Below are 19,708 nucleotides of genomic sequence, written 5' to 3'. Positions count from 1 at the left end.
AAGCTATTTTGGGAGATGAGAGATAAGCAAAGCAGAAAACCTTATCAGAGATTTGTCTTGACTTGCAAGGTATTTTCTTTAATGAAAGAATTCAAACAATGGTCAGAAATGCTCTGTCGGTTTAGATTTGTTTTCAGACAAAACTCACTCACACAACCCTCCTACCAAAATAGGACTGTTTGGATTAGATTCCTGAGTGTTGCTCTTAGACTTTCGGGATTAAAAACTAGTTAAGAGTCAGAAAACAAAGAATGAACAGAAATAAATGGACAATTTGGAGCACAGACAGAGATTAGTAGTGTGTTTCACCAGAGATCAATATTGGTTCAACATTTTATTAGGATCTGAGTCCAGATCCAAACTTCTCCAAAGCTGACAGGAGGAGTGAGGTGTATTAAATCCAGAATTTTTGTGTTTGAACCCATCCCTTATATTTATTAATTGTCTGGAACATAGGGTGCATACCAAAGTGTCAAAATGTGCTGAAGATTCAAAATAGTTAGTCAAGGCGTGGGAGAATGTCCAGAAAGACTAATCAAAATTAGGTAACTGGGCAATATAATGGCAGATACATTTCTGTGTAGATCTGTTTCATGTAAAATACAACTGTTCTCATACACACTGATGGGTTTTGACTCTGTTGTAACTTCCCAGCACAATGATCCAGGAAGCCATCCTGAACAAATGAAATGAGATGTTTTCTTGTTGCGTTACAGCTAGTAAAATGTTGGGCTATACAGAAAATGTCATTGTACAAAACTGAATCTAGGGTATATCCTCACCTTGAGTACTGCAGTTAGTCCCCTAATTTCTGAAAGGCTATAGCGGGAATAGAAAACAACAATAATGTTTTTAGGACTATGCTAATTCATTGTGGGGAAAATTCACTCCTGTGCAGACCGCCAGCAAAAAGCCCAGGCTTCAGTTAAACCCCAGATAAATCCTGACATAGGATTTATGTGGGATTTCAGCGATTCATAGGACTTTTGCTGGCCATTTCACCTTGCAAGAGGGAAATCTGGTAGAGGTGGCTAATTTGGGGGACAGTTTGGGTGGATGGGATCAGTGGATGCTGGGTTACAATCTCATACCAGTTCTACACTCATGTCATTCCATTGACTTCATTGGTTTATATCAGTGTAAGTGAGATCACAATTCTGTTCTAACAAGATTCTTTTATTGCCGCTTATCACGGTAGTATGTGAGTGTTTTCCAAAGCACATTGAGTGACATAACTACCATCTATCATGTGTGGTTCTTTCTCTCCTTCCTTTCTTTAATGATAAATTTTGTGGGATTTCTTTTATTTGAATTTTGGGAAACTGATAACGTCTCACTTTTTGTGGGAGAGTGACAGAAATAACTGAGGTGAAGAGTGGCCAAGTTACACAGTGCAACAAAGATCATGGGTGGGTGGCATCCACAGATGATTCACAATTGGCTTCTTCTGACCCAGAAGCAGCTAGTTGGGGAACAAAGTTGGGTCTTCCCAGAAGGTGATCTAAGGGGTGGAGAGGCTGCTTAAAAAACAATGAATCCACCATGTAATTAAGACACACAGGACTGTTGGTAAGAGCTTTAATTTTATTTTCTGGCTCCATTCTGGTACTATCAGTCCAGTATTGCAAGCGGTTAATATCCCATCACATGGCAGGGGCCAGTACCCACCATCTCCAGAGGCCACTATTAGGAAGAGGGCACTATACAAACAAATATCCTTACATGCTTGCTTTTTATTATTATTATGATTTATTATTTATTAATCTTTAAAGGTAGGCGGCTTAAAAGTGGTTTGAATAATTGTTAGACGGTCCCAAACATATGATAAAAGTGATGACTTTACCGATAGTTCCTAAAGGAGGAGAATTGTGATTGTTCTTCCTGTTTGGCTCATTCAGAATCTGTGTGCTGCTGCTGAGTTAGTGAATATTTGCTGCTCTGAATAAAGCCCGTATTGAAATTCAAATGCTGCGAGCATGCTTCATAATTACGAGGGAATCAAACTCCGGGGATGTTTATGTGCAGGAGATGAAGGGACTGCAGAGCTGGAGGAAGCTGTTCTTGCTTCCCTCACTGCTCTGGTTTAGGCAACTTTCTGCAGGGTGCCACAGGTTGCTGGGGTTTAGCTGGGAACAAACACGAGTACCAGTGTGTGTTGCAAGAAGTAGGTCTTTGGGGGAAGGGGTGTTTTGAGGCGCGGGGGGGGGGGAGTTGCAAAGACGTTGACCTTTGGTGGGTGAGGGAGAAGAGTGTGGCAAGACGTTGAACTGTGGTGATTTGGGGGGGCGGAGGGGGGAGCTCCGTGTACGATTTCGAGTCTGCGTCGGAAACATCGCAAAGAAAGCTACTGTGTCGCAGCGCCGCTATTGCTCACGCTTTTCAGTGTCTCCCAAGGTGGCTTTGTTTACACCTCCCTTTTGGGAGCGGAGGTTAAGTAGTAGTAATAATAATTAATAATAATTAATAAATAATAACTGTAATGAATAAAGTGCCCAACTGCTGCTTTCGCAGAGCTTCATGAAATCACCGCCTCCCCTGCCGAGAGACACGGGGGAAATCGCACCCCCCACGCCCCCGCCAAGACCCTTATTTCCAGCCGGGCTCTCGCTCCAACCCGGGAAGGCATAACATTCTCCGACTTGTTCTGAGTGACTGTTCCCGGCCCCAATCAGCTGGCGCGTGTGGGCGGCCATTCCAGCCCCGCCCCGCCTCTCTGTGGCCGTTCCCCGCGGGGAGGGAGGTCGCTGGAACCCGAGTGACGTAAGCTCCCCGCTCAGTCCCTGCTTGGAGTCCCCGGGCATGGTGTGAGCGGCCGAGAGCGAGCCCCGGCCGGGACGAGCGGCGGTCGGTGGTTTACAAGGCTGCCTAGGGAGAAGGTGCCGCGGAACTTTGGGAAGGCACGCGGCTGTTTTCCGTCCAGGTAGGTGGGTCTGATTGCACTTTGGGGGGAGTCGGGAAAAGAGGGTGGTATTGCAACACCGTGCTGTCTGCAGCTGCTGTTTCTGGGGCATAGCTTCCCTCTGCAATTCCTGCTCCTCCTCCCAAAACAAAACCAGTCACTTTTCCTTCTCTCTGGGCGTTTATTTATTTCAGCTCCCTTGAAGCGCGGGGCTGTTCAGTGCAAAGCTACTAGTGAAGAAGGGTGGTGGGGAAAGTACCGAATTCAGTCTGCCTTGTAACATTACGGTGCTTGTGCTAAATGGGGATATTTCTGTAGGAGGTTTGTTTGCAATAGTTGGAAGGATTTGGTGAGGGGGAGGGAGCGGAGTCTGAAGGAAAACGCAGGGAGCTTGCAGCCGGAAAAAAAGGGGAGGGTGAGAGAGAGCGAGGGTGCTTTGTAGTACACTTCAAATCTGGTGTTTGTAAGGATCTCTGTGTGTGTGTTTTAAAGTGTTTCTCTCTCTCTGGAGAAATGGGGGAGGGAGGATTTCTTGAAAAGGAAAACCTGTTGCTTTCAGGTGCCCTGAGTTTCTGGTTTCAGGCTCACACCATGTTATGTGGAAAGGAGAACAGGAAGCATGGGTTGGTTATAATGCTGTTTCAAATAACATACTTAATTTGTTGCAGTTTAGTGACTGAGACTCTGGTTCTCAATGAAATAATCTAATAGAAGAAAAGTTTATTAGCATTGTAGGTTATCATCCCCAAGAAAGACTGCAGGTGATTTTTATGTAATTAAAAATCTGCACTTAATAAGTTATTTGCATTCTGTGGGAGGCTGTGTGAAATGCAGCTACATGTGTTAATTGCAAACCTGTGTCTAAATCTAATGGAAAGCAGCCTCTTGGGAAAAATTTCTGTTGAACAGCAGAGATAATCCTGCTCATCTCAGCCACTTCTCACCTCCCCCCTTAATTTTAACACAGAAACATTTTCTGTTGCTTTTACAGTTCTGCTCTGTCTGGAAAATGAAGGGTTCATGTAAATATAGATGTCTTTATTTCCCCTCTTGCCTGTGAAACGGAGGCCATAATAAAGTTAGGAGAATGTCTGGGTATTGCTTATTCATTGCAGCAAGACAAATCCACCTTTTGTCAACTAAAATATGGTAAAGGTTGAGCTACCTGTGTCAGGTTGGTAGCTAACAAACTGTTCAAAATTTTAAAAGCTACACCTGATTGTGTTACTTCTACTTCGACATTTATTTTAGAGATTGTATGGCCACTCAATGCAAGGAGGGAATAGCTTTCTCCCATCAACAGGCATTGCCTGTTTCTGGATCTTTAGCCAGGGTTTAACTGAAAGAGTCTAGGGTGATGAGTCATGTTTCCAATTCCAGTTTGCTTTCCTTAGTCCAAAGGAAAGTAACCCCTTTTCCTCTCCGCCTTGTGTCATCTGCACAAGGGAACGGGAATCAGCTTCACTGTGAATAACTGGCTAGCTGGCATCCAGACTCCTGGCACTAGACTAGTGTATATCAAGTGGCATCATCAGCCCAGCCGATGGGAATGAAAACTAGATGTGATTTGTGCTCCTCATGAGGGTTCTGTTGAGGAAATGAACAGGTGATGACAAAATTTAGACTATTGGACTCTTTGCTAACTGGCCACTTAATAGGCTTGAAAAATGAAGTTGATTAGAAGGGCTAAATTTAAATATGCCATATTTCTGTTACTGCATAATACAGTGCATTATAGCAGGTTGGTTGAGGTTGAATCTGTGTTTGGGTTGCCATACTGTGGGCACCAGAGTGTATTTATAGACCGTCTCTAGCTATAAGCCATGGAGAGAGACAGCTTTTAGGAAAGTGGTGGGGAAAATGTGTGCTTAGGTTTAAGCTCTAACAATTCTGGGATTTAATAGGACTCTTCCAAATACAACCACTAAAATGCTAGATGTGCCTTGAATTAGCAATGTTTCCCTCTCCAGGGCCTGATCTACGCAGAGTTCTTATATAACTATTTTGGTTAAGCTTTTTTGCTAGAATATTTATACTGTACCAGTACAATCCCTAGCATGGATGCAGCTGTTCCAGTATAAAGATGCTTCTTACTGGTATAACTTATTTACCTTCCTTTATGGCAATAGTTATGCCGGTGTAACTGTATCCACACAAGGGGGATGTATCCCTTTGACTCTTAAACATAGATGCTTATCTATGCACAAGAGTTGTATTTTTTTAACTATACCTATATAGCTAAATTTCAATTATCTTTGGAGCTTTCAAAGGCTTTGCTGGTTTGGTTTGGTTTGACCCCAGAAAGGATTTCCGTAGTAAAATGCGTTAGTGGCTTGTTGGAGAGACAAAGTGGGTGAGGCAATATCTTTTATTGGGCCAACTTCTGTTGGTGAATTGGTGCAATAAAGGATATCACCTCACCCACTTTGTCTCTCATATCCTGGGACCTGCACGGCTACAACACCACTGCATAAGTCATTCCTTGTGGCACATCCTGAAATGGCAGCAGGGCTGAGCAAAACAAATATCTGCATTCCTCAAACTGAGTCCTCACAGGGAAAATGTTCTTCATGCTTGTGTGATCAAATATCTGACAATAAAATGTCTTGGTGTGTCAAATCCAGATTTATTGCTTCTATTAAAGGCAAGAGTCAGAGCTTAAGAATTTACATTACTGAAGAGCAAGTGTGACTTCTAATTTTTGGAAACATCATAAGTGTAGATTTCAATAAAATCAGTAGCAAGGTAATCAGTGAGGCAGTGTTAGAGCATGGGGTTGGGAGCCAGGAGATCTGGGTTCTGTTCTTTGCGCTGATGCTGACTTTATGTATCAAGTCGCTTAACTCTGAGAGCCTCACTTTCCTCATGTCTGGACTGGGAATAATAATATCTACCTTGCAGGGAGGTTGTGAGGCTCCGTCCAGTAATGTTGGTATCGTGCTTTAAGATCCTCTCCTGGAAAGTGCTACAGAAGTGATACATATTGCATTATTTATTAATTCATAACCTGGATTTTAAAAAACACCCTGTTTTCGGTTAGCCAAAGTGATGCTGATATAATAGCAAATATGTATTATATTGCTCACTGATTAAGGTTGGTGTTATGGGCCCTGGAATACAAAGTTTGTTACTTTTTCCCTCAAAGTCAATGGTAGTTGCACGTTTATCTGACAGAGCTTGGCCTGGAGGGTGGCGATTCTCTAGTTTCAGTGGCATTCTCAGTTTTAGAAGCATGCTTCCTTTGAGCAAGGCACTGTTGCACTTAGCACCCATTAACCCTCTTACATGAATGTCAGGGATGGCCTGAGCCAGTGTTTGAATCCAGTGTATTTATAGCTGAATTTTTGGTTTGGTCCCATTTCTAGTTAGTGTTGCATTTAACAGCTTGACTGAAGGATATTTAAGTGGACCCGTCATGCTGACTGGTATTAAAAAAGAAATCCACATTCCTTTCTTTAAAATTCTGTGTGTTGTTGTAATTCTGGTCAGTAATATCACTAGTTTACTGAATACCTGTGAAATTTAGGGGACATACAGAGACGATTTATGCTCTATAAACAATTTGAAGTCAGTGGTGTCACATGGGCTGTAAGTCAGCACTGAATTTGGTCCATTCTCTTACCTGGGCTGTCCTCTGCTCTGGGCCACAGGGGTATGGGGTGTTGATAAGAATCCTTCCTTCCCAGCTCCACCCCCTTCCACCCCTATCTTCACTACCACCACTAAATTGCTCTGTAGCCCAAACACGACCTTCCCACTCGGCAGGATCTACATGGCAGAAGATCTTTGGTATTCACATCTTCCACAACCCATCCTGGCTTCACACTCGACCATTCCTGCAGAGCTCAGCTCTACACAAGGGGTCCACACCCTGCATGGCCCCCTAAGGCCCTGCTTCCCTCACCTGCTGCAGGGGAAATGCATAAGTTCTATTGCCAGGGGAAGCCTCCGCAACCACAGATTTTTTTCCCTTGATGTACACATCTGTTCCCTCCAAATTCTTGATCAAGGCTTGGAACAACCAAAGAAGATGGTTGCTCCCAGAGAATCCATCCTAGAGTTTACACAGAGCCCTTAGACTGTGAACTGTTTGCAGAAAGGATTTTATCTCCTGATTTGTTTGTACAGTGCCTACAAAGGGACTTGGTTGGGAGAGGGGCATTTAGCTGCTGCCACAGCAGAAATAGTAATAGTCCAGTGCACTTTGGTACAGGAGAGAGGAGATCATGGAGTGCCATGTGAACACTCCTGCAGTTCAGATATGGTCAGCAAAGCTTCCGGGTATGTACCTTGCTTTTGTCTGCATGCATCTGTAACTACTCATTGCAGAGCTCTCATCATGGAGGTATGCATATCAGTGGGAAGGTATACCCGAGACAGCTGCTTCTGTTGTTGAACTCATTATTTTCAGACTTGAAAGAGAAATTCAAACTCTTCTGCAGCTGTAAAGCTCCACAATTACTGTGTGACCTATTTCTATCTTACATGTTAAAAATCTGAATATGGTGAAGTTATTTAAATGTTCTAAGCTGATAACTTCTGACTTTTTTGGAGGCCAGATTTACTGTATATTTCTGTTGTGAGGTTAATCTCAAATAGAGACCTGATGATGATGATGATGTCCTTTAGCTTGCATATAAGCTCTTTTCATCCCTAGATCTCTTTAAGTGATCTACAAAGGGATCAGAATCATTATCCACCCTTTTCAGATAGGGAAACTGTAGCCTAATAAAAAGAATTAACTCCAGACACCCTGGAATCTTTGCATATGTACAGTTAACAGTGACCTCCCCTAATAGCGGTCGCTCACTGTTACCAGTCATTCAGAGGTGGCACGTGAGTCCTCCATTTGGGGAGGCTCACACACGAGTGCCAGAAGGAACTTAGAAGTTGGGAGGAGCCCGCTCTGCCTCTTCCCCTTGAGGCCTTAGGAAGAGACAGTCTCTTCCCCAAGGAGGTTACAGTCTAGGGGGAAGACATTCGAAGAGGAGTTAGATGCCCAACTAAGTGTATGCCCACATTGTAATGACAGGGTATGATTGCAGTTTCTGTAGACATACCTGAGCTAACTTTAATCTAGGTAGCTCAGGTACTGGAGCAGTGAAGCCATGGCTGCATAGGCTTCAGCGCAGGCTAGACAGCTGCCCTTGCTGCTGCAGCTTCACTTTTCCAGTAGCTAGATCAGGGGCTCTTAAACAGGGGGTTGGGAGGTTATTACGCAAGGGGTCGTGAGCTGTCAGCCTCCACCCCAAACCCCTCTTTCCCTCTAGCATTTATAATATATTTGTGTTTTTAATGTATAAGGGGGGCCTTGCTCAGAGGCTTGCTGTGTGAAAGGGGTCACCAGTACAAAAATTTGGGAACCACTGAGCTAAATCAAAGCTAGTTCAGGTATGTGTGCATGAGCTGCAATGACTCCCCCTTAGAAAGTGTCATCCCACCCTTTCCTCATAATCTTTTTAGTAGAACTGGCCAATAATTATGTTGCAACATCATTTAAAAAAAATAAATACTGAGGCTGATTCTCTTCCCACACCTGTTTTATACCTAACTTTGACTTCAGTGAAAGTCGGGAAAAACTCCACTGCTGTGAGAGGTGAATTGGGCCCCACTCAGTTTTGAGATGAGTATCCAGTACTGTTGTATTAGGTAGGTGATCTGAAAACTGTGAAGAAACTGCTTAGAGCTATGTGAAGACAGTTTCAGAAATCAAGATAATATATAGCAAGCTTATCTTCAACGTGCTTTACGAATGCTAATCTTCACAGCACCGTGTGAGAGAGGGTGAGTATTATCCATAAGAGGTATTTGTCTTGACTAAAGGTTTTTGAAGGAGTCGGTATCAAATTCAGAATTTAAATTTGACTGCTTTTGGAGGGGCATGTTAGAGCAGCAGCTGGAGCTGGCTCCAGGGCTGGCACAGAAATAAATATCTTTTTAGACAAATATTGGGGATGCGGGCCCATACCCCTGCTTGCCCTCCCTTATGCATGCTCCTGCTGTTGGGTTACATATCTAACTATTTCTCTTCACAGTTGTTGTACAGCCAAGGCTTTGAATGATGATTACATCAAGTGAGGAAAACAATGGCTATATCAGTGGGATACTGTGTTTTCAGATCTTTCCTGTGGAGGTTGGCCTTAGTTGGTTGTTTTTAAACAAAATATCCAGCCAGGGGATTAACTGTGAACATTTTCCAGGGTGCTGTGAATTATACAGTCACTTTCCTAACTGAACAAGATGACTTGTATTTTTGATTCAGATCAGACTAAGGATAGTGGCGCGCTCTGGTATTTTTCTAATTGTAGGGAACAAACTGTTCGTTACCAGTGTGGGGTTTATTATTTTTACTAAAGGCTGGAATTTTCTGTTAATAATCGGCTATCAAACTGGATTTGCAAACACTTACCTATGACATGTGTTGTCCTTCTGGTGAACACATACAGTTTCCCCATGTTTGTAGCTTTCAGAGCCTTTTATTCCTTTCTATCTTTGCTGTGGAGTGGAAAAATATGGTGGATAAAAGCTTGATTTTTTTGAATGAATATGTGCCTGGTTTTGTCAAAAGCCCAAACTAAACCAACCTTATAATAGAGCTGATTGTGCTGCATGGGAATGTTTAAATAACACAAATTGCAGCAATGGCCTTTCTTAGGCCTCTGTCATTTTCTCTTGCATGGAAATAATTTGTGAGGGAAGGGGACATTTACCTGAAAACATGGGCAAGGTTTGGCAAGGCTGGAGGGCAAGCCCTTGAGTAGCTGCAGAAGCTGTGGAACTGTGAAAAATCGTGACTCAGACACCATGGATCCCACATCAAGATGTGCTGCTTCTCTATGTTTCTCTCATGGTGGAAAGGGTATCTCTGCAACTGCAGTAGCACCCACCTTGTGTGCCAGGTTCCAGTTAACTCCCTCCACGTTCAGAGGAAATGCAGGGTTTAATGCTGCTTTAATACTCCCTCAGCTTTAGGCAGAAATCGTCCTGTCTAGGCAGAAGGACATGCTGCATAGTGGCTGTTCCTCCCCTCTGCTCCTGGCACACTCCACCTCTTCCCCGCAAGCATTTTAATAGGGTGAATGTAAATGTATCCATTAGGAACCAATAATGTAGGCCATTAGGAACCAAGAATGTAGGCCATGCTTACATGATGCGGGACTATCCTGTGAAGCAGTGACTGAAAAAGACTTGTGCGTCGTGGTGGATAATGAGCTGAAAGTGAGCCCCCAGTGCAGTGCTGTGGCAAAAAGAGCGAATGCAATCTTTGGATGTATAAACAAGAGAATCTCAAGTAGGCAGAGAGAGGATATTTTACCTCTTTATTTGGCACTGGTGTGACCACTGCTGGAATAGTGTGTTCAGTTCTGGTGGCCGCAATTCAAGAAGGATGTTGATTAATTGGAGAAGGCTCAGAGAAGAGCTACAAGAATGATTAAAGGCTTTGAAAATTTGCCTTGCAGTGATTGACTTAAGGAGCTTCATTGGTTTATCTTAACAAAGAGAAGATTAAGGGGCAACTTGATTACAGTCTGTAAGTACCTACGTGGGGAACAAATATTTAATGGTTGGCTATATAATCTAGCAGAGACAGGTAGAACGTTATCCAAAGGCTGGAAATTGATGGTAGACAAATTCAGACTGAAAATCAGGTGTAAAAATTTAACAGTGAGAGTAAATGACCATTGGAATAACTTATTGGTGGTAGATTTTTCCATCACTATTTTAAAATCACACCAAGATGTTTTTCTGAAAGATCTGCTTTAGGAATTATTGGGGGGGAATTTCTGTGGCATATGTTAGAATAGAGGATCACTGTTGTCCCTCTTGGCCTTGGAATCTGTGACTCTATGAAAAGTCACCTCAAGTGCACAGAAAGTGTTATCTACGCAGACAGTGGAACATTCTCTTCCCTTTTACAGCTACCCACAACATTTTCAAGACATTCCTACAATTTTCTCTCTGCTGCACTGCAGAATGGAGAGGAACATACAGTAGGGGTTTGTGTTCTCTATGGTTTACGTTAGAGTCCCTTTAATTTGAGGCCCCAGACATGAGTATGTGTGAATACAAATGTTTGTGGTTTTCAGTTACAACACAAATGTGACATTTAATACTTCCTCTTATGTTGTGAACCCCAAATACAGTTACACAACATGTTAAATCCTGGGAATCAGACAGCAAAAATAATTCTACGTGTAGATCCACTGTAGTTTCATTTTCTGTATCCCATCCAAATGTAAAAAGTAAAGTCTACCTAAAGACACAGCCACAGCTTCTAACTGGGACAGCAGCTTATTTAAGAGCCTAAATATAGATTTAAATGCCCACTTAGAACTTTTTTGAGCTAACTGGATAAATGGTGGACAGACCATCATATTTTTTAATTGTTTTAATATTACAGAGTGTTCCTGATAAAATATGTTCTAGAAGTAGTAATAATGCATGTGTAGCACTTTTACATTTTCAAAACACAAATGTTAATCGCCACAAACATCCGTGGGATGTAGATAAATATCATCCCCATTTATCACATGGGGAGAGTTAGGCAGGAAGTTTGAGTGACTTGTCCAAGACCAGAGAGGAAATCAGCTTCACAGCTTGTATTAAACTCAGGACTTCCTGACTCCCAGTCCTCTGTTCAGACCATGAAACAGTGCTTCTCTAGCCAAGGCATTAGAGCCAGGACTAGAGCTAACTACAGAGTTCCTTGTTGCTAGTGCTGTGATTTATTTATTTTTTAATCTTGACGTTGTCTTTGTAACAGCAGATTGCATGGATGGGTACATTGACACCCTTACACTAGGCATGGTACTTCAGCCTTTACATGTGTCTTCTTATGGGAACAGTCCCATTGACTTTACTGAAACTTCCAATGTGAAATTGCATACACCGCTATATAGACAGATCAGCATACTTGTCCTCTTCGTTGTTTGCTTATAAATCTTATTGGAGAGTGTGAGGTTCAGACTTGTGAACCACCTACTGTAGTACCTGAATTCCTTTATCATAGGACATAGATGGGAATCGAATTATAGGACTTAACATTTGTTTTAAAACATACTGATTTATGACAAGTAGTTATTTTCAAAGGCTTTTATGGCACCATCTGAGACTGGTTTGAGAGAGCAGCTTTATTTGACTTTTTTCATGAGAGAAGTGATTAAAATAACAGAGGGATGGAAAAGTCGGGACCATAAAATGGATGATGGGTTTTAGTGGGAGTTTATTTTGGCTAACTTTAGTTGTTTAGTGATTGGTCATAAGTGTCTATTGACTAGTCAATTTCTAGGTAACTGCCACTGGAAAATGTAGAACTTTCATTTCAAATATAAAAATAGAATCCGAGTTCTCGTTACCAAAAGCTTATCAAACACTTTAATGTTTGTGAAAGGGGAATTGAAACTACTAAATGTGATTTAAGCTGGAGACCTGCAAAATAGCAAGATGAGATAGATTTTATATAAATTTTTTACAGTAATTAAAAGAAACTCTTGTTTTCAAGGCCCTACTCCTACAGTGCCTTGTCTGAATGACAGAAGGATAAAATTAAGAACACACATTTACCAAATTAACAGGGTGGTGTTTTGGTACTCGTGGAAAGGGTGGCACTCTGCTGAGTCTGTGACAGCTTTACACATAGCTGCCCATCTGTTACATGATTCAGCTGTTCGACTGAATGGTTTTAATTTAAAACAGCGCTAGTATTAGGTGAGTTCAGTCAGAGTACCTACATTGAGAGATAATGCTGCCTCTGCCTCCTTAATTAATTGTGCTGTACACTTTTCCTTCCTGCAAAAGAAAGCCATTCAATCGCACAAATCAAGAAAACTGGAACAATTCTCCCCTGTTGCACCCATAAAGGCTGCAGAACCCTCGGAGCCAAATCCCATACCTGGTGTAGCAGGTGCAATTGAAGTGAGTGGGAATTAAGCATGTTTATTAAGGGATGATTTGGCCCTTTTGTTTCTTCTTCTTTTTTGTATTACAGTAGCACCTAGAGGCCAACTTTTGGACACTGTACAAACACACTGCCCATACCTCAAAGAGCATCCTATCTAAATAGACAAGGCGGACAATGGGTGAGAGAGGTAACAGCTGCAAAGAGAGGTGAAGGTCACACACAAGATCAGTGACACAGCAGGAAATAGAACCCAAGTCTCTTGGCTCCCAGTCCTGTGACTTACCCACTGGACTGCTGCTTCCCCCAAATGTCTTTGCTTTTGTCTGTCATAACATACTCCAATTATAAGAAAATGAAAAATAGTTTCTTGAAAAGCTGCAGTTTGCATCATGAGTTGAATTTTCCTAAAGTTTAGAGCTGATCAGAAACCTGGGTTTTGGTTGAGTCCTTTTAAAAGGATCAGAATCATCCACGAAGTCTGGAGGTGAATTTCTCCAAAGTTTGGAAGTGTTCAGATCAGGGTTGTACAGCTCAAATCTGTCTCTTGTAAATGTGAGCACATCTTGGCTAAACAGTGGCTGAGGATCAGGCAGAAATATCACACTTCTACAGGGATTTGAAAGGGGGTAAGCATTAGTGCAGATCAGTTGTTTAGGGTGGCCCAGACAAAGGAGAGTTTTTAATAATATGCAGTAAGATTAAGGAAAAAGAAAACGTACGTTCACTGGAGGCAGGAGACCTCTGAAAATGAGGAAGTAAAATTGACAGGTAAAGATGTCTGTAGGGCCAAATTAAGATCATGTGACATATGACTCAAAACAGGATTCTAATAATTGTAATTAATGCCTTCCCTGGGGAGCCTTTGCTGCTTAGACTGCATCTCAGGCAAAACTTCCTGCTGCTGAGAGACATGCTGTTGAACTTCTATAGAAATTACTCCAACAACCTATAGTTCAATAGAGAATCCATTTCTGCTGGAGAATCCCGTAGGCTGGTATTAAATGTTCTGTGGAAAAGTGGTTATTCACTATTATATGTCAAAGGACTCTTTCATAAGGGATCCTGACAGGGAGATGGACTGGATGAGCTTTAACTAATGTGATTTCCTCATTATGTAGTTCATAGATGCCTCTCGTGTTTTGGGATTTTTTGAGTCTGGATCTTCTGAGTCCCAGATTACTACCCTAACCACTAGACTCTCTCTTGAGCAGATTTTTAAAAAGTCCACCAACCACCACTAAGTATTTTCAGGGAACCTGTCCATTGTAGATAGCTGGGGTGTGTTAGGTGCTCCAAATGCAATGGTGATGGGTGCGGTATAAAAAAATCAGTTAGAACAGAATTGGGTAACTGGGATACCATGGCAGTTTCCTCTATTTCTATCCCTACTTGTATAGAATATAAGTCAGGGCATGATATCGCTCAGTAAGATGTAGGTGCACTGAGTAGCCTGGGTTAGCCAGCCCTAGGAGTTAGTCCCTCTGTGCAGGAAGGAGGAAATGCTAGCTGGGAAAGCCCTGTTCTGCTGGACTTTAGTCTGCCTGCCTGAACAAAACCATCCTTTTGGTGAATTCCATTTTAAAATTAGGACAAAGGAAACTTTTTGAATTCTTAATTTAAATCTCTGTGGAAAGTTTCATTGTGACAGGGCCCCGAAAAGCCTGTCAGTTGGATTTCCAAAGCCTGCGGTATTTGTGTCGCACCCAACTGAGGTTCATTTAACCTGTCGCAGCACCTTATTTGTTTAAAGAAACATCCGGGAAGGTTTGGAAACATTTCCTGGCGAAGCTCATGTAGATAGGTTTCCAGCATTCTCTTTTAATTCATTCAGGTAGATGTGCTTCAGTCATCCAATGGGCCTTTTTTTCTTGCCTTAACCAGGGCTGATGCAGGCATTTGCTATGGGGTAAAGGTAGAGGGAATTTTAGAGGCGGTCACGCAAGTGGGGAAGGACATGTGTTTCTACCCACCATCCTTCTGGCAACAGTTACTCTCTTTTGGTCTACACCCTGTTGGCAACCACATACATAAACCCATAGCTTCTAGCTGAAATAATCTTCTAGGGGGTCGGTATGGACTGATTATAATAATGGGGGACGCTGTAGTGCTGGCATTTTTAACACTGTCCTAGGTCTGCTCTTGATACTGGCAAAAACATCGGTGTCCTGTCTACGCTACCGTGTACGCTCCCACTAGATCTAATTCATCACAGCATAAAAAAGCCTGAGGGTGATAATGCCACTCTAAGGGGATGTAGGTAGATCCTATGCTGAGGGAAGGGGTTTTTCTGTTGGTATAGGAATACCACCTTCCCCAATGATGTTAGTTATGTTGACAGTAGGGATGTAAATATCTGTTAAAGTTAATGGGTTAAACATTAAAATTATATTGTTTAACTGGTTAAGGTAGCTTGTGCGGGCTGGTGTAGGGTGGCAGGGGCTGGGGTCCTGCTGGGCCAGCCAGGGTTGGGGTCCCCTTGGAGCTGCGGGCCTGGGGTTCCACCTTCCCTCCAGGCCTGGTGTGGCTGGCTGCTGGGGTAAACGGTTCAGGTCCGGTTAATAGTAAGCCTAATGCTTACCGGTTAACCTTCTACATCCCTAGTTGACAGGAGCTCTGAGGGGGGAAGAGGGGGAGGGGGTGGTTTTTCACACACCTGACGGACATTGCTATGCTGTTGTAACTCTAAAGTGTAGACTAAGCCTAGGCAACTTTCTGGGGGAGCTTAAAACTGATTGATCCATTTCTCCCTTTTGTCCCCCTCCTACCTCGCACTGCCCCAGTGGAAGCAAAGAAAGTAACATTGACGATACACCCACCCCACCCCTTTCAAGGTTCTTTCTGTCACTTAAAAAGTGTGTTCTAAGTGAGTTTAACCTTAACAGTGCAGATGTCACTGCAATAATAGTTAGTTTCTTGTTCACCATTCCTTTGTCAGTTGCATGGCTGGCTTTGCTTCGGATTGTTCATGTAACACAGATTAAAAAAACAAATGATGTTGTTCTAAGGGTGGTGCAAGTAAACTTCCTGCTTGTGTTAGTGAGTTGTTCCACAGAGATAATTCTGTGGGTTTAGCTCTATTGCTGTGATTGATTGATTCTGAAATTACTTTTTTAAAAATATTTTGGTGGGAGAAACATTTTTTTTTAATCTAGTAAGCGATTTTTTTCACCTTAGATTTCACTATATTTTTAGAATGAGATCTGAATCCCGAATTTTTGCATAGCTTTGTCCATATGGCAGAGAGTAAGGACGTATATGTGGAAAAGTCTCATAATTGCTTGTCATGCTGGTTGGTCATAACACAAGGTAGAAAGACACCCTTCTATCCTAAAGTTGAGGTGCCCATCTGTGACGGAGTCCCCGGGCGATGCTCTGGAACTGCTCCCTACGAAGCCAGTCAGGACTCTGGTGAAGTCTCCTCTTTGTGAGCAGATTATCTGCAGGGCAAGAAGCTCACACAGCTTCCACCTTCCTGGGTCTGACCTCAGAGCATTCAGCATCCTCTGCCCCTCCATGCGCTTCCCACAGCAAGTCCACCCAGGCGGGGCTCCTGGGGAAGCCAGAGGGTCCTGCACCCAACTTCGCAGTCAGACGTGAGTCTCAGCCATCCAGTAAAACAGAGGTTTATTAGACGACAGGAACATGGTCTGAAACAGAGCTTGTAGGTACAGAGAACAGGACCCCTCAGCCGGGTCCATTTTGGGGGGCAGTGAGCCAGACAACCACGTCTGCACTTCACTCCATGTCCCCAGCCAGCCCCAAACTGACTAACCTTCCAGCCCCTCCTCCTCTGGGCTTTGTCCATTTCCCGGGCCAGGAGGTCATCTGATTCCTTTGTTCTCCAACCCTTAGGTATCACCTTGCAGGGGGGAGGGGCCCAGGCCATCAGTTGCCAGGAGACAGAGGGTTGGCCATTCATGTACAATGGCCCTTTGCTCTGCAACAATTACACCGCCTTATCCCACCACCTAGAGACTTAAGAAATGCATAGGGGAAACTGAGGCACCCCTACAGCATTCAGAGGAAACATTAAGAACAGTCCCACATCGTCACACCATCTGATAGCAGGGATGCCAGCGTTCTCCTAGAGTGACTTCAGACAGCATGATCAAAATTGATAACTGAAGGTCAGATTGCTGTATAGCCTGTAAAAGTAACTACAGTTCAGCTATTAGAAAGGAGGGTTAAGGGCAGAGTGGCTCAGCTCAGCTGATAATCCATCACTAGGCTGTAACACATGGGGAAAGTAGAAACAACTTAAGGAGGAATCTTCTTACTGAGTGTGCCAAGGTCTATGAACTTGTTGATCTTCTAGATAAGATTTCTAACTTAACTGTTCAGAGGCACCCATGCCAGTCACTGGGCAGCTGTTGGCTCTAGGCAGTAGCTTCTTTGTAGTGTCAGTCATGGAAACTTCCCCTAGTGACTTGATTCTACGTATTCTATAACTTGCCAGCTATTGAATGTATTTTCCTTCCCTCTTTTGTAGTTTGTATTGCAGTTGCTAAGTATGTTGAAAGTGACGGTAACAACTGGAGTTCCACGCTAACATGAGCAATGCTGCTATAACAGAGCCCCTGCAGAAATCCAAAGCACTACTCGTCAGACCAGCGCTACGGCTGCTAATGTGGCTGGCAGCTGTACTGCATGACCACAGAGACCCCCTCCTTCTGGACAAGGTGTCTGCCCCAGCCCTGGCTGGAACGGGCCCCTGGACATTTTATTGTGGGCACAGGTGGGAGGCTATTCCCCTCTGTGTTGTATAGAGGTGGGGCTTAGGGGCAATATGCAAGGCTTGTTGGAGATGGAGAAAGAGCTGGAAGCTGGCTGTGCTAACAGCTTTATTGCATTTATGTGGCAGTTCCATGCTAGTAGCAGGTTGAATTGCTAGCATAGACTCCTGTGATTACAGATCCAACCCCTTTCAGCCCACATCTTTGAGGCCTTTTGGGGTTTAAACATTCTTCTTCCATTCCCCCCTCTTCCTAGGAATTTTACAAATAAATCAACTTGCTCTAGGTAGTTATGACAGCAGGAATAACAAACAGAACTGGCTCCACAGTGATATGAAACGTACTTGTGAAGTATCTATAGAAGAGATGGTACCACACAATTATCCCTTACATTCCTTCAGGACACACTTGAAATTATTTGCATTAGTTAAGCAATTATTGCAAGTTTGTGCAATGAAACACATTCGCTTATTGTAGCAACTTCTTTCTTCAATTCTGTAGTGCAAAAGAAAAAAAAAAAGCATCGTTGCAAATAATGGGATAATGGATCTCAGTTCTTGGTAGATGAACTACTCCTGTTAGACTAAACCAGGATTATCAATCTGATGATGCTCATATTTCAGTCAAGGTCTGAAAAGATCTTAAAGCCCTTCATTATGCCTTGCAGTGCACATAACCGGGTGCCAGTTAATTTTATGGCAAACTGATCAAATTATTGCTGTTTGAACAGTTCTTAGCATGTGAGCTTTAGTACTGTTTAACTTGTGCATCATGTCTGAGTTAGTGCATCATATCTGAGTTAGTCTCTCAAAGCTGCAATGGGTGAGATGAAAGTAAACAATTCCTAGCTTGAAACCTCATACTAACGCTAAGGTATTTGCACTAATTTGTGATGAAATCATCGCAGAAGCATAGCAAGTAATAGACTGTGATGGGCACATTTGATAAATACCCCAAAATAAACCTGGGACCCTGATTCTTTCAGTTAGAAGGCTGTATTTAGAATTTTGTCCAGCTGTTTTACATTGCTCTGAAAGGTCATCTTGCTCTCAGTGAAATATAGTACCAGTGTGTGTGTATATAGGCTGAACAAAACACACACTTGGGCCCTAGTTGTGCCCTTATTTGTACCAATGTTATTCCATTCACCTCACTGGGATTGCACAGATGTAACCGAATACATAGAGGAGACTATCTTATTGTTAGGTGTATGTAAATGCAAACTGTGAGAACTATTGCTTATGTTTCTGAAGGGGCATTCATAGGCTTCACTGTGCTTCCTAATAAACTTTATCACATAGTTTAATATATACTAAAATAAGCACATAACATTTTCTTTGGATATTATGTTCAACCCAGTTGATATGGTCATTGGTGTATCTATCTGTGGTGGTACATCTGTGTAGTTAAAAACAATATTGGAGGACATAAAGGCTTGAAAATCTTTTGTTTAAGGTAGACCTACTGTGTTTTTATTTTTACACACACACAACCCTGGGAGGAGGGAGAATAGTAAGCTTCAATTTATAAGAATGCTTTTCATTAAGAAAGATCCAAAAATGCCTCAGTATTTTCTATAAAGGAAACACTTCTATGCAGCTGCCTGTTGGGGAGAAATGTGGCACTTGGTGGTAAATGGTAGGTGGTCACTATGTATATACCGAAACTGGAATTTTGCTGTGATGGTGCAGTCAAAATCCCCATTCTCCCAAAATGTGCTATGTTATCTTTCAGTGACCACCAGTGGGTAGGGTCTGGGTTTTCTATCTTATCTTCTTAGCTATTAGATGGAGATTCATTTCCTCAGTGATTGTATCTTATGCCTTATTAATGCAGACGGTGTAGAACGTGCACTTAGGGCTAATATGGGGCTCTTGCCCGAGTAATAGCTGCAGGATTTGTTTTTTAACAGTTAAAAAAACTGGAAAGAGACACATCTGAAATGTCTTGATATCCTGCTCTTTTTTCTTTTGAATGTCCTGTTTGAACCTCTGGCTTTAGTCACACTGAAGAGTACCTTGTTCCAAAAGTGGCCCCACTGAAATCATAAGTTGTTGATAAGGGGCTACTTAACATGAGTAAAGGTATCAAAACCTGGCATTTGTACTGTAAGCTCTTCAGGAACTGAATGAAGGTTGAAATCCTGGCCTGGTCAAAGCCAATGGAAGTTTTGCT

At 42.7% G+C, this 19,708-nt stretch overlaps 1 protein-coding gene across 5 annotated transcripts in view; it reads left to right on the top strand.

Moving 5' to 3' along the window:
• The first annotated feature begins 2,764 nt into the window (after window positions 1-2,764).
• PPFIBP1 (PPFIA binding protein 1) overlaps window positions 2,765-19,708 on the top strand; it is a 172,252-nt gene continuing 155,308 nt past the window's right edge. For 4 of the 5 annotated variants that reach the window (XM_084646084.1, XM_084646083.1, XM_084646082.1 and 1 more), the window contains exon 1: window positions 2,765-2,920. The gene's annotated coding sequence lies outside the window, so the exon portion shown is untranslated. Of the gene's footprint in view, window positions 2,925-19,708 lie in introns of all 5 variants that reach the window. The other variant, XM_084646081.1, reaches the window with a different exon arrangement.

Source organism: Lepidochelys olivacea (genome assembly GCF_965140295.1).
Source record: "Lepidochelys olivacea isolate rLepOli2 genome assembly, chromosome: 1".
Taxonomy (NCBI): domain Eukaryota; kingdom Metazoa; phylum Chordata; order Testudines; family Cheloniidae; genus Lepidochelys; species Lepidochelys olivacea.
Note: the sequence above shows the minus strand (reverse complement) of the source record. Positions and strands in the feature narration are given on the sequence as shown.